Source organism: Ixodes scapularis, unplaced genomic scaffold, assembly GCF_016920785.2.
Source record: "Ixodes scapularis isolate PalLabHiFi unplaced genomic scaffold, ASM1692078v2 PGA_scaffold6__148_contigs__length_123643588, whole genome shotgun sequence".
In the NCBI taxonomy this organism is placed as follows: domain Eukaryota; kingdom Metazoa; phylum Arthropoda; class Arachnida; order Ixodida; family Ixodidae; genus Ixodes; species Ixodes scapularis.
In genome coordinates this window covers 52,338,074-52,352,697 of record NW_024609881.1, presented here as the reverse complement: position 1 = coordinate 52,352,697, position 14,624 = coordinate 52,338,074, and positions in this window count along the sequence as shown.

Below are 14,624 nucleotides of genomic sequence, written 5' to 3'. Positions count from 1 at the left end.
CGAGGAGCAGGGGCCGGATTAGCATGGTGACGTTGGCTACACTCTGGCGGCACGTATACATCTTTGACGTCAAGGAAAGCGAAGCTCTCTTCGAGGAAGGAAACCTCAAAATCCTCCTTGAGTCCGCCAAGATGCTCAAGGTGGTCCACGACTTCCGGAACATCGCGGAGACCTTCTACAACACGTTCGGGGTGAAGGTGAGAAAAGTCTTCGACACGCACTCGGCCTACCAGACGATCGCGATCCAGCGGGGCGTCATGGAGTCGAGGGTCCTCGGCATGGACGAACTGTTCGCGTTGTACGAAAAGCCGCCCAACCCGGACAGCACGTACATCAAGTGCTGGCTGAACAAGGATCCCACGTGCTTTGTGATACGCCCCATCAGCACGTGCGTGGCGTGCTACACGGGCTTCAACGTGTGTTGTCTTCTCTCCGTGTACGAGGATCAGGTTAGGCGGATCCGCGCCAAGTACTGGCCCCTCCTGGCCGCGCTCAGCGATGACCAGCTGGGCAACCGGACCAACTCCCGTCAGCTGGTCCAACAGGCTCTGCAGCAGGCGACTCGGGACCGCGAGCAGGATCTCAAGTGTCGTCTCGACGAATCGTTTCCTCATAATTACGGAGTGTGATCATATAATCGTCAACAATGTCCCACTGAGGTTGCGGCGCAGCTATCATTTCTTTTCCTCATTTTCATCTACGACACGATTTTAACTACATCAGAACGTGCGCTCTGAGCAAGTGACAAAAATAAACAAATGAATCCTGAATTTTTTTGCATAATATTTTGGGTGACTTGTCTTGATAAGGCGAGATATAAAAGTTTTAGTTACCTAATTCCAGTTTTAAGTCAAGCCGTAAGCAATTCAACGATCCGATAAAGCAAGTAAGGCGAGGCTAAAATTGCTAAGTCACGTTTGTCAAAATTTTTCCTCTCGGTTTTTGTCGCCATCTATCATCTAAAAAGTGGAGATACCAAGCTATGACCTGCCGTTTTAGTTGTTCGTGTGGTTGGATGCCTTCTAGGCCTTTGACGGCGCTCTTTCTTGAGGTAATATGAGGCGTATTTTTTTATATTCAAGCTCTTTACGTTGTCCTCATCGAGCTTTGCGTGACTGTCATATTGGAGGAAGTGAAATATACAGCGATGTCTGCTTTGCGTGATGACGTTTCATTCAGTTTTCTTATCACGTTGTGGGCGGTTTCATTTTCAATCGGGCAAAAGAGGTTATTCACTGACGTTCAAACTATCCATCACCAACGTTAGTGCATTAACCCGGTTACGGAATTGCCCATAGACACTGCCTCCGCGAGAAGCAACCCCCCCCCCCCCCCCCCTTTACCTCTCCCTCCACGGCTCTCCTCCCGTCGTTTAGCGCGCCACAGTTGCTATAGTAACTGGAGTCTAGCTTATGAAATAATGAAATAAGTATGTTTGTAAGCCGAGCGTCTAAGATGGTGCTTTACCGTACTCTGTGAAACGGTTTTCAAACAAAAATACACATGGCGCTTCAAACGACGGGTAGCGGACTGAATTGAGTCAGTGGTTACCCCCCTCCGCGGGCGTTCAACTTAGTTAATCCACAGCGTGGGCGAACTGAATTGAACGCGGCCTAGACTGAACGCATTAATCGGTTTACTAACTTCTCTTGAGGGTATTTACTACGCGGGAGTCTGGAGGTGGTGGAAGCGATTGACATTTTTCCTGAGTAAATCACGAAAAATTAAAAACTATTTTTTCTCTATACTTCGCATGTACACAAAAATATACCTTGTGTTACTGTGGCGCTTACTTGCGCGAAATAAAGTGAGTAATGGGTAAGACAATTCTATTTTTGTTTCACCTCAAACATTTTTCAGTCGTTCTAAACGCCAGAATAGCCCAAAATAATTTTCTGATGATATTGAAAAAAAGAAAAAAAAGCTTAGCGACAATTATTGCATAGACAACACCAGTTTCTTTTTTTCTTTCCTTTGACTCCGAAGGTTTCATGCATTGATACTCTGTCGAGCACCCCTGGGCCCGTATACTCGTCAAACAAAGTTTGGGCCAAAGGTGGGGCTGAAGTTTGTGGGCACCCTGGCGGCTCCCCAGCCCAGTTGCCCGACTGCGACGCAAAGGTGCCGAACTCTTCGCGCGTGACCGCGACGTCACGGCAGCCACGCGCACATCGGGTGCGCCGCCTTGATAAGACAGATCAGAGGCTGCCCACGGAGAGTCGCTGCCTGGACTCAGGCGCCGCTGGTAACCATGTTAATCGTCTCGTCCATGTCCCATTAAATGTAGTTTCTTGTTGTTAAAACCGTTGGCTCCGTGTTATTCCTCCGGGTCGGGTATGCAGCAAGGCAAACCGACTACAAGTTCACGGAGCGCACCGATTAGCCTATCACGACGATGATTTCGCACTTTCATCGCCGACGCCTAATCGGAGCGCTCCGCAAACTTTCAGCTCCAACTTTGTGTTTGAGGAGTTTAGAGACCCTGTATTAGATATCAGCCCGATAATGTCAGAAACCGGTTTATGGGGTCAGTTTAAAGTGCGTTAACTTCATTTCGCTCATGTCGTAGTAAAGCTGCCCAGGACCCGGTATGACGTCATGATAAGCGACGCTGCGAAAGAGAACTCCATGCCAGACTGCCTTGCGTACCGACGCCTCCTCGTCGCCTGCTCGCTGCTTCGTCGGCTTTAGGTGCCTGTACGTTTGTTAAATTATTCACACAGGAAAAAAACGCCTAATCACGACACGTTAACTGTGCGTGTTTGGTTTAGGCGGTGATAGCGAACGCGCAACAAGGGCAAGCGCCATGGCAACACATTTTTGGAGCAACTTGATAGGCTCCATCGGGTCGTAGTGTTGGCTGCAATCAGACTTAAAGGGGTCATGAAACGATATTGGAATGGATTGTTTATTACCTTACAGTGGCGTACTGGCCCAAGTCTTGCTCAATCATTCGCACGGACCGCAACTAGTTCAGAAGTTTCTTGGTTGCGGTAACATTGCGAGGATGGAAGTGGACTGTCTTTTTGGTTTTGCTTTCGCAAGAAGCTTGATGATGCAATTGCGGGATCTAAACCAACCGCCTGACGACAGTCGAGCGTGGCTTGTGGATTGGACACGAGAACTGCGTGAGCACTCGACTTCGGCTCGTAACAATCAGTGCGGACAATCGGTAGCGGGTCGTGTCCATCCACTGCGGTGAGGCGAATAGCCGAACTCTAACGATGCCTTGAGATCGGCACGCTTTCTTCTACTTTGCGGACCCCAGCGCGCGCCTATGTTTAAAGGGACCATGAAACGATTCTAAATCGAATTTCATACACCTCACGTCGTAAAAGGTGTGAAGAGAAACGCAAAAACACAAAAATAGGGAGCCAAAATAAATTATTTTCTATAGAACTTTTAAAAGAAAACTGGAGTCCTTTGCGTCTTCTTTCCTTCGAAAGCTCTCTGCCTTTTCACTGCGATACATCCGCGGAATCGCTGCACGTCAGCCGAATCCACGTCCCCTATTGGGTAAGAGCCTACCTCACCAGCACCGCGATCGTAAACAATAAATAGCCGGCGAATGTTTCCTAAAAGTTTTGTTAAATATTATTCAGATCCACATTTTGTAGCATAATTAGAGATGTGACGAAAATTGCTAAATTTGATAATGCTGAGAGCCAAGCGCCATCTATCGTGTGGTAAACGAAGCAGGGGCGGTAGGGCCGACGGGCCCACCGTTGACGGGCCGACAGCGTTGGACTCAGTTGCTTGGCCGCGACTATCAAGTAAGGTTAATTTTTCTGCCTGTTCTTCTCGCGCGTCCTGACTTCAAGCAGCAAGTAAAAGCACTTGAAACAGACCACGACGAACAAGAACGCTGGATCTACAAACACCCCAGAAAAGCCAGAACGGCCACGAATTCACCTACCCGCGACCAAGAGAGCTCGGCAGATAGGCCTAGCAGGTACTCCGACTCCGGCGCAGCATTGCTTCGATGGTGCTTGGCCAAGACCGTCTGCCTACGACCGGCTGGCGTGGTGAATGGAATATGCCCGCGCGACACTTGTGGACCCTTCCCGTATTTTGATCGCTGACCTCAATCTTAGATTAAGGGATGAGGTCAATCTCTTCCCCTTGTTTTCGGAGGCAGTGTTCACGAACACTGTCGTCGAAAAGGGACTCTCGTTGATTCTATCTTCTTGTTTTGTGTGATATAGAGCTCAAATCAACGCCGTATGGATTACCTTCGTAACACGGTATGTACACTTTGTTATTAGTATGCCATTTTTATTCTGACAGACTGCACGTCACTGTCGAGCTATAACAGTTAGTGGGAGCTATGTGCAATGCCGGTCCAACCTTCCTTTGCCGATTGTCGCGTCAGTATCGAGTTGCAATCGTAAAAGATCGGTCCCGAAGCGCTTACCAACAGCGCGAATACAGCACTTCCATCAAACGCGCGCGTCCGCTCCAAATGTGAAGAGGTATTTACGTGGCTCTTGCTGGCACTCTCGTAGTTGAAACGTATCGTTTTCAACGTCGGCTCGCTCCTGCATCTCCGAGGCCGCGAAAAACGCCGCGGTCATTTCTCTCTATCTACGTCGCTTTGCAAATGACTGACACGGGCTGCCTTTTACCGACAATGACAGTTGGGTTGACTTCTGGAGTCTCACCGGAGGACTCGCCGCACTTCCCAACAGGCATACGGCGTATGGGACTAGTCTCATGCTGTCGCTGTAGCGCAACATATCTAATTGAATCTCGCTTAACTGCGATGTGTCCATGGTTATCGCGGCGATGAGAGGCGCCGATTCAGAAAATACATCGGTGACATCAGCGCCATCAGCGCAGTAAAACCCACCGGCATACCGCCAACTCGCCGCCGCTAACTGCCGCTAACGCTCCCATTCTCCTACTGCCGAGAGAACTTCCGGTTTCGGAAACAGGGTACGTCACGACCTTCAAAATACGCCGCAGCTTGTTTTACGGTCAGTTGGAGAGAAAGAAAAAGTCGATATTTTAATAATTTTTTTGTGTAGAAGTTAATAAACCGAGACGAAAACGGATGCCTGTTGGGCATTGAGTGAACATTGACGGTTCAATGTAAAAGTTATCTGGCAATAGTAAAAAGGTCATTTCATGGTCCCTTTAACGTTGGCGGCATAGGATAAACTCCAGGCCACGTGGCCCCTTGTTCTATGTTCGAGTAGAGGGGATCAACGATGCTCATATTTCTCCAATTTATTTGTCGACTGCCATTGCTTAAAAAGATAAACGAATGCAAGTTTATTCGGTTATTAACGTTACGGAGTGATTCTGAGTAGTGTTCAGCAAGAGTAGAAAACAATTTTCATAGCCTTCTACATGCTAAAACGGAGCATCGTTTTTTTTTTGTTTTTTTTTGTTTTCAAGTTTAATATGCTGAGGCGCATACTGTGGAAAAGACAACGTTTTATATCTCAGAGTTAAGACACCTGTAATTTGAAAGAAGAAAGAAAAAACGACAAATAGTAAACGAATCTAGGTGGAATATTTTTCTTTTTTTTAATTTCTTCTTTAGTTAGTTACGTGTCAATTCTCTGGGAAAGCGCATTAGTCTCGTGTTACAGAGTACAACTTTCCCTGAAAAGGGGGGGGGGGGGGGTGGGGGGGGGGAGGGGCATTTCTGAAACAAATTGCTGTCGCATTTAAACGTCCAGTAAGGTACTGTGTTTTGTACAAACAGGCTTTGCTTGAGCATCGCTTAGTGCAGATATGTTTGGCTCTCCGTGCATTTCGTAACTGACTTTATATGCTTAAGCCATGCAGAATACATAATACTCCGCATTCGTGTTTTTTTTTTTTTTTGTTGAGAGAAGAACGTAGGAAAAATTGTGAGCAGTAGCAGATGCTTTATTTTTGACGTTTTTTAGAAGAGCCTGCTCTTTTTCAAGTCAAGAAAAATGCATGTCGCAGAATGTTTCGGTCCGCGATCGAGGGAGAGACAACGAAAGCACTACTAAACATACTCAAGTCGACCACAAAATAAACTCACACACAAGGTCAACATTCGTAGAAACACAATAAAGTCCCTTGATGTGTTTGCGTTTGGCTTGCAAGTAGCGTCGAATGCGCCAGTGTACGAGCCCCGTATTACGAGCGGCCTTTAGAATCCAATGGCGGCGCAGCACTACGATTATGGTTAGGGTGCCTACATGTCTGTGTGTTTCAGGGTGAAGACATCCATTGTTGCCCTGAATATGCCAGCGCGTGACGTTCTCGCGCTGGCGTTCGGTGCGTGACTTAGGTTGTAAAATGGCGTCTATGCATTAGCGACAGCTACGCGCTCGAGCTGAGTGACACCGGATAGCGAGTGCTTGAAAATGCATAAAAAAAGGAGAAACAATTGGGCGGGAAAATGGCTGAGATATCGCCACTCAAGCAAGAGCGTGCGTGTGTAAGAAGGAACTCTAATTATGGTGCTATAGGGGTGTGTGTATCCCCACCCCTGCCCGTTTCGATATGATTGAGCATCGTACCGGCGTGCTGTCGTGTACCACTACTCCGTGGTGCATTTTAATAGGGAGTTTTCGTAGACCGCGCTGCCCCCTCCGCTAAGCGTTCCGCCACGAAAAAGTTGCTACTGCGCCTGCGCGCCGATAGCCTTGACTGTGGAGTTCCCGCTATCGTAGCGGGTTGCGGAGGGCCTTGCGGGACCGCGCAAACGATCTACGAAAACTCCCCAATAAGCCCAGGCTAGCGGTTGTACTGCACTGGGTAAATTTATCATCTACAGCGAGTGACTCGTCACAACTTTGAACAGGCTGACCGACTAGACGCTGTATAAATAACCACACAACCCCAATTATATATGACCGAACGCTCCCCATTCTTGGGTAGTTCCACGTGCCGCCGCTTTATGACGAGAAAGTGGCGCTGTAGCCAGCATACCGGCAGAGCCGTTTATTGGGTGGCGAGCACCTCGGGCGAGCACCTCGGGGCTAACCACAGGCCTCGAAACAGCCCCTAGCGGCGGTCGTGAGCTCTAAATTCGTGACGCGACTAATTTAAGCCGTTTTAGCGTCGCTAGAGTGAAAAGCTATACCTCTTGGCGAGTGAAAACTTGGCGCATGTTAGGATTTCGTCACGTCCATATTACACGGTAGAATAAACGAACGTGCGGTCCAAACCAGGGCCGACTTGCAAGAAACAGCGTCTCAGCGGATACTGGGGGAAGGAAAGCACTGCGAAAGCCAGTGCACGAGCCGTGCCAGACCGTCTCAACCCGAGCCGAGCAAACCGCGTCTCAAGACGCTCGCGCGTCCCACCCTTTGCACTGTTTTAGTAATAATAATGCTATCTTTATTTGGCTCTGGAGAACGGCGCCACCGCGGAAAGAGCACAGCCCGTACTATGGGGGCTCGCGGTGCCGCGTCTAAGGAACATAATAATGCGATGAATATATGCATGCAAGATGGCGACGAGATGGATTGTTCTTATGGCGGAGGATGCCAGTGCAATTTGAAGATGTCCACATTTCGTTGAGGCGGGTCAGCAGCAGGCCAAGGGTATCTGCAGTCTGCCGTTCGATCGGTGCATGGTTGCACAAAGGAGCCCCAGGAGCATGATGGTGCTGTCGCTCACTGGGGTCGAAGCATCAGGCTCTAAGGGGTACACCAGTCAAAGCAGAAAGCTGCCGCGTCCGAGGTACCGAGACCCAGGGCTTAGATTGAGGCACCGCCGACGCCCGGTGTAGTATCCTCTGAACGTCGTCGTCGTCGTCGTCGTCGTGCTGCTGCGAGATTGAACGCTTTCATTTCCCGCTTTAAATGTCGTTTCCAATGTTGTGACGTCGCGGTTTGCTGATTCGTCGACGGGTTGTCACATATTTAGTTTACACTCTAACCGCGTAAACTATATTCTGGTCCTGCCCGGCCGATCCCCCACCGTCTTCCCTCACACGACATTTGACACAACCAGACACTCAGTGGACGACCCTGCTGCTCAGCTCCGACTGCGTTATTCAACTCGCTGCGGTCACAAGAGCCGAGCAAGTCGCCGCCCGGCCCAGTCCGTCCGGCCACTCTGCAGGGGAGGCACCACGCCGGCCGTAGGAGAAGGAACCCACGTTCTGGATCTTATGAAGCTTTTATAAAGTTTATTCTCTCTCTCTAACCGCGAAGGGAATATTCGGCCCTGGCAGCGGCCTTTGCTTAAAGCCCATCCATGTTTCAAAGTTATAGCGCAAGGTGCGTCGATGCAAGGGCGTGTGCAACATACAGCTCTTGGGAGGATCATGGCGGCACAGCGCAGCACAGAGCTAGATTTCAGACGCCATGAATTTTACAGTAGTGGCGCGCGGCTCGTGCCTCCAGCATTTTTTCAACAATCAATGGCGCCACTTTTCCCAGCATAGAGGGGCTTTACCTTTGCTCAAAGCCTTTTGATTTTCAAAAATAGCTCAAGGTACGTCGATGCACGATGCACGTGCAACGTACAGCCCTGGGGAGGATCATGGCGGCAGAGCGCAACACTGAGCTAGATTTCAGACGCCATATATTTCCCAGAATTGGCGCGGCACGTGCCTTGAGCATTTCTACAACCATGAATGGCGCCACTTTTCCTAGCATAGAGGGTCTTTACCTTTGCTGAAAGCCTTTTCATTTTCAAAAATAGCTAAACCACGTCAATGCACGATGCACGTGCAACGTACAGCCCTCGGGAGGATCATGGCGGCACAGCGCAGAACTGAGCTAGATTTCAGGTGCGCGGCACGTGCCTCGAGAATTTCTACAACAATGAATGGCGCCACTTTTCCCAGCATAGAGGGGCTTTACCTTTGCTCAAAGCCTTTCATTTTCAAAAATAGCTCAAGGTACGTCGATGCACGATGCACGTGCAGCCCTTGGGAGGATCATGGCTGCACATCGCAGCACTGAGCTAGATTTCAGACGCCATGAATTTCCCAGTAGTGGCGGGCGGCACGTGCCTCGAGAATTTCTACAACAATGAATGGCGCCACTTTTCCCAGCGTAGAGGGGCTTTACCTTTGCTCAAAGCCTTTTCATTTTCAAAAATAGCTCAAGGTACGTCGATGCATGATGCACGTGCAACTTGCAGCCCTTGAGAGGATCATGGCTGCACATCGCAGCACTGAGCTAGATTTCAGACGCCATGAATTTCCCAGTAGTGGCGGGCGGCACGTGCCTCGAGAATTTCTACAACAATGAATGGCGTCACTTTTCCCAGCATAGAGGGCTTTACCTTTGCTCAAAGCCTTTTCATTTTCAAAAATAGCTCAAGGTACGTCGATGCACGATGCACGTGCAACGTACAGCCCTTGGGAGGATCAAGGCGGCACAGCGCAGCACTGAGCTAGATATCAGACGCCATGAATTTCCCGGTAGTGGCGCGCGGCACGTGACTCGAGCATTTCTACAACAATGAATGGCGCCACTTTTCCCACCATAGAAGGGCTTTACCTTTGCTCAAAGCCTTTTCATTTTCAAAAATAGCTCAAGGTACGTCGATGCACAATGCGCGTGCAACGTGCAGCCCTTGGGAGGATCATGGCGCCATGATCTTCTCAAGGGCTGCACGTTCCACGTGCCTCGTGCATCGACGCACCTTGCGCTACTTTCGAAACATGAAGGGACTTTAGATACCGGTAGAGTGCCTTCATACATACGCGCTCTTTCGCTTGAGGGGTGGCATCTCAGCCATTTTTCCTCCCAAGTCACGCACCGAGTGCGCGAGAGCGTCACGCGCTAGCACATTCAAGGCAACAATGAATGTCTTCACCCTGAGACAGACAGACATGTAGGCGCTCTAGATACCGGTGCATTTCTGCTCGAAGGGGCGTGGCGTGAAGCGTCTCAAGTGTTGTGCGCGAGCGCACGGGTTACGAGAGCGTCTCGTACTACGCGTGCTCACGCAGGACACACTTCGACGCGTGGTGCCCTTGTGCTCCGCCCGATGGCACCAGGCGCAGGGTACCGGTAAAGCCCCTTGATAAGGGTGTTTTCACAAGTACCGCCAACTACTGTTGTGGAAATGCGCAAGACACGTGCCACCAGCGGGTGCTCCGCCGCCATTCGCTTCCAAGGGCCGCTCATTTCAGTGCTGCGCCGCCATTTGCTTCCAAGGGCCGCTCGAGACCTGGGCCACGTGCGCTCGCGCTTTTGGCGCTACTTGCAAAGACAAACGAAAACATATCGAGGGGCTTTAGGTACCGGTGCCACCGGCGTCATAACCAAGTGGCATGCTATCGATTTTCTGTTTGGTACACCTCCCCTTATTGGCCCGTAGCTCTCAAGTTTTGAGCAGCGCTCCAGGCGAGCAAAATTGAACATTTGCCTCACGTTTCAAAAATGCGTCAATACGCTTCCTCACTACAGTTTCTCCATACTCCGTTACATTCGAAGCGCCAGCGTAGCAGAGGCTACAAGAGCGAGCTGTGAGCTTTCAGCGTCCCTGCCAAGCACACGCACTCGTGCAGTGCGAGCATCGTTCAGGAGGACGTGCTTTTGAGAGTAGCTTCGGCTTTGTTACCACGTAAAGTGAAGCATACGTGCTCGACAAAGCTATAAAAGAAAGCGAAGAGGAAAGGCTTGCTTAAAGTCCCGTTAAACAACCCTTTCATCTTCGCACCGAGGAGCAGGGGCCGGATTAGCATGTTGACATTGGCTACACTCTGGCGGCACGTATACATCTTTGACGTCAAGGAAAGCGAAGCACTGTTCGAGGAAGGAAACCTCAAAATCCTCCTGGAGTCAGCCAAGATGCTCAAGATTGCGCCCTGGTGTGTCCTGCTCTCTTCTTTTGTCCTCGTCCTTGCTGCGCACAAGATTGTATAAGATGTCATACCAACTCGCCCAAACAACCACACCTCTTGCTCAAGGTGGTTCACGACTTACGGATAATCGCGGAGACCCTCTATAACACGTTCGGGTTGAAGGTGAGAAAAGTCTTCGACACGTACTCGGCCTTCCGGACGATCGTGATTCAGCGAAGCGTCATGGAGTCGAGGGTTCTCGGCATGGACGAACTGTTCGCGTTGCACGAAAAGCCGCCAAACTTGGACAGCCCTTACATCAAGTGCTGGTTGAACAAGGATCCGACGTGCTTTGTGATACGCCCCATCAGCACGTGCGTGGCGTGCTACACGGGCTTCAACGTGTGTTGTCTTCTCTCCGTGTGCGAGGATCAGGTCAGGTGGATCCGCGCCAAGTACTGGCCCCTCCTGGCCGCGCTCAGCGATGACCAGCTGGGCAACCGGACCAACTCCCGTCAGCTGGTCCAACAGGCTCTGCATCAGGCGACTCGGGACCGCGAGCAGGATCTCAAGTGTCGTCTTGACGAATCGTTTCCTCATAATTACGGAGTGTGATCATATAATCGTCAACAATGTCCCACTGAGGTTGCGGCGCAGCTATCATTTGTTTTCCTCATTTTCATCTACGACACGATTTTAACTACATCAGAACGTGCGCTCTGAGCAAGTGACAAAAATAAACAAATGAATCCTGAATTTTTTTGCATAATATTTTGGGTGACGTGTCTTGATAAGGCGAGATATAAAAGTTTTAGTTACCTAATTCCAGTTTTAAGTCAAGGCGTAAGCAATTCAACGATCCGATAAAGCAAGTAAGGCGAGGCTAAAATCGCTAAGTCACGTTGTCAAAACTTTCCGCTCGGTTTTTGTCGCCATCTATCATCTAAAAAGTGGAGATACCAAGCCATGACCTGCCGTTTTAGTTGTTCGTGTGGTTGGATGCCTTCTAGGCCTTTGACGGCGCTCTTTCTTGAGGTAATATGAGGCGTATTTTTTATATTCAAGCTCTTTACGTTGTCCTCATCGAGCTTTGCGTGACTGTCGTATTGGAGGAAGTGAAATATACAGCGATGTCTGCTTTGCGTGATGACGTTTCATTCAGTTTTCTTATCACTTTGTGGGCGGTTTCATTTTCAATCGGACAAGGGAGGTTATTCACTGACGTTCAAACTATCAATCACCAACGTTAGTGCATTAACCCGGTTACGGAATTGCCCATAGACACTGCCTCCGCGAGAAGCAACCCCCCCCCCCTCCCCCCCCTTTACCTCTCCCCCCACGGCTCTCCTCCCGTCGTTTAGCGCGCCACAGTTGCTATAGTAACTGGAGTCTAGCTTATGAAATAATGAAATAAGTATGTTTGTAAGCCGAGCGTCTAAGATGGTGCTTTAGCGTACTTTGTGAAACAGTTTTCAAACAAAAATACACATGGCGCTTCAAACGACGGGTAGCGGACTGAATTGAGTCAGTGGTTACCCACCTCCGCGGGCGTTTAACTGAATTAATCCACAGCGTGGGCGAACTGAATTGAACGCGGCTTAGACTGAACGCATTAATCGGTTTATTAACTTCTCTTGAGGGTATTTACTACGCGGGAGTCTGGAGGTGGTGGAAGCGATTGACATTTTTCCTGAGTAAATCACGGAAAATTAAAAACTATTTTTTCTTTATACTTCGCATGTACACACAAATATACCTTGTGTTACTGTGGCGCTCACTTGGGCGAAATAAAGTGAGTAATGGGTAAGACCATTCTATTTTTGTTTCACCACAAACATTTTTCAGTCGTTGTAAACGCCAGAATAGCCCAAAGTAATTTTCTGATGATATTGAAAAAAAAGCTTAGCGACAATTATTGCATAGACAAAACCAGTTTCTTTTTTTCTTTCCTTTGACTCCGAAGGTTTCATGCATTGATACTCTGTCGAGCACCCCTGGGCCCGTAAACTCGTCAAACAAAGTTTGGGCCAAAGTTGGGGCCGAAGTTTCTGGGCACCCTGGCGGCTCCCCAGGCCAGTTGCCCGATTGCGACGCAAAGGTGCCAAACTCTTCGCGCGTGACCGCGACGTCACGGCAGCCACGCGCACATCGTGCCTTATGATACGTCCCATGAGCACGTGCGTGGCGTGCTTGACGGCCTTCAATTTGTGTTGTCTTCTTTCCGTCGTGTACGAGGAACAAGTTAGGCGGATCCGCGCCAAGTACTGGCCCCTCATGGCCGCGCTCAGCGATGACCACCTGGGCAGCCGGACCAACTCCCGTCAGCTGGTTCAACAGGCGCTGCATCAGGCGACTCAGGACCGCGAGCAGGAGCTCGAGTGTCGTCTCGACGAATGGTTTCCTCGTAATTACGGAGTGTGATAATGGAACTGCAAACAATGTCCCGCTGATGTTCCGAGACAGCTATTATTTGTTTTCCTCATTTCCATCTACTACACGATTTTAACTACATCTAAAAGTGCGCTCTGAGCAAGTGACGGAAAATAAACAAATCAACCCTGAAATTTCCTGTATATAATTTAGGGGGACTAGTCATAATAAGGCGAGATATAAAGGTTTCCATTACCTAAATGCACTTTTAAGCCAAGACGCAAGCAATGCGACGATCCGATAAAGCAAATAATGCGACGCGAAAAGCGCATAGTCGGATTGTAAAAAAAAAAAAAATTCTCGGTTTCTTATCACCGGCACTATCAAACTAGTGCAGAAACCAAGGCATACTCTTGCGTTTTTAGTTGTTTCTATTGTGTATGGTTTCTAGCCGTTGACGCCGCCCTGTCTTAGGTAAAACAAGGCGTATCACGGTACACGCGCTTGTTTCCTGTTCTTTTCCCTATTTAGTATATACAGATAGGTACTGTTTTTGACACTCAACCTCTTTACCTCGCGCTCACCAAGCTTTGCGTGACGATCATATTGGTGGTGAAATATACAGTGATGTCTGCTTAGGGTGATGACGCCTTAATCAGTTTTCTTCCGACCACTTCGCGGGCGGTTTCAATTGGAATCGGTCTGTGGGGGTTATTGAGTGATGTTTAAATTCTACTTACCAAAGTTACTGGATTAGCTCAGTTACGGAACTGCCCATAGACACTGCTCGCGATACTCTATGCGAGATCCGCCTCCGAGATCCCGAAGCGCGCACGCGAAGGCTTCTCCGGCCGTCACATTCAGTCGCTCCCTTGCAGTATAGAATGTATTTGCGCTAACTCCGTCGCTTGCCGCAAGGGGGCGATGTCTGCCCAGTAATAACAGAGGGGCGAGCCGACAGCGTCGCACGTAGAAATCTGCACTGGTACGGGCCAGACCGCGGGCCACGGACCGGCACGGCCCGCTGGCCAGGCTTGGTCTTCACCGCTACATCCATGAAGGGCCCGGGCCGGGTATGGGCCTTGCATTCCACTCTACAAGGAGGGCCAAACGGGCCATTCATTTTTTTTTTTAGTGGCATGTTCTTCGGAAGCGTTTTGGAAGGCTGGTGGAGGAACCGCAGTGGGGCGTTAAACAGATGCTGAAGCATGTGTGTGCGCGTATGTTTTTGTTCAGTTTGGTGTGTGCAGCGAATGTTCCTCCAGAGGACTAGCGGCGCGGCGTTCCTTTTGGTTTCCGGAGGCGCCGTCATCATACCATTGCTTCTCACCACCAACACGCACACACAGGCGCCTACACAATGCGCACTCTCGCCGGCGTAGACCTTCTGTACATACCAGTGCTTGGATCCCTAAAATGGATGAAGATGTTCCCTTGAGGGGACATTTTTTTTTCTTTACGGTTGTGCGCAGCGAGACTGGCCAATTTAGGACTTTCTCCGTCTTTTGTCCAA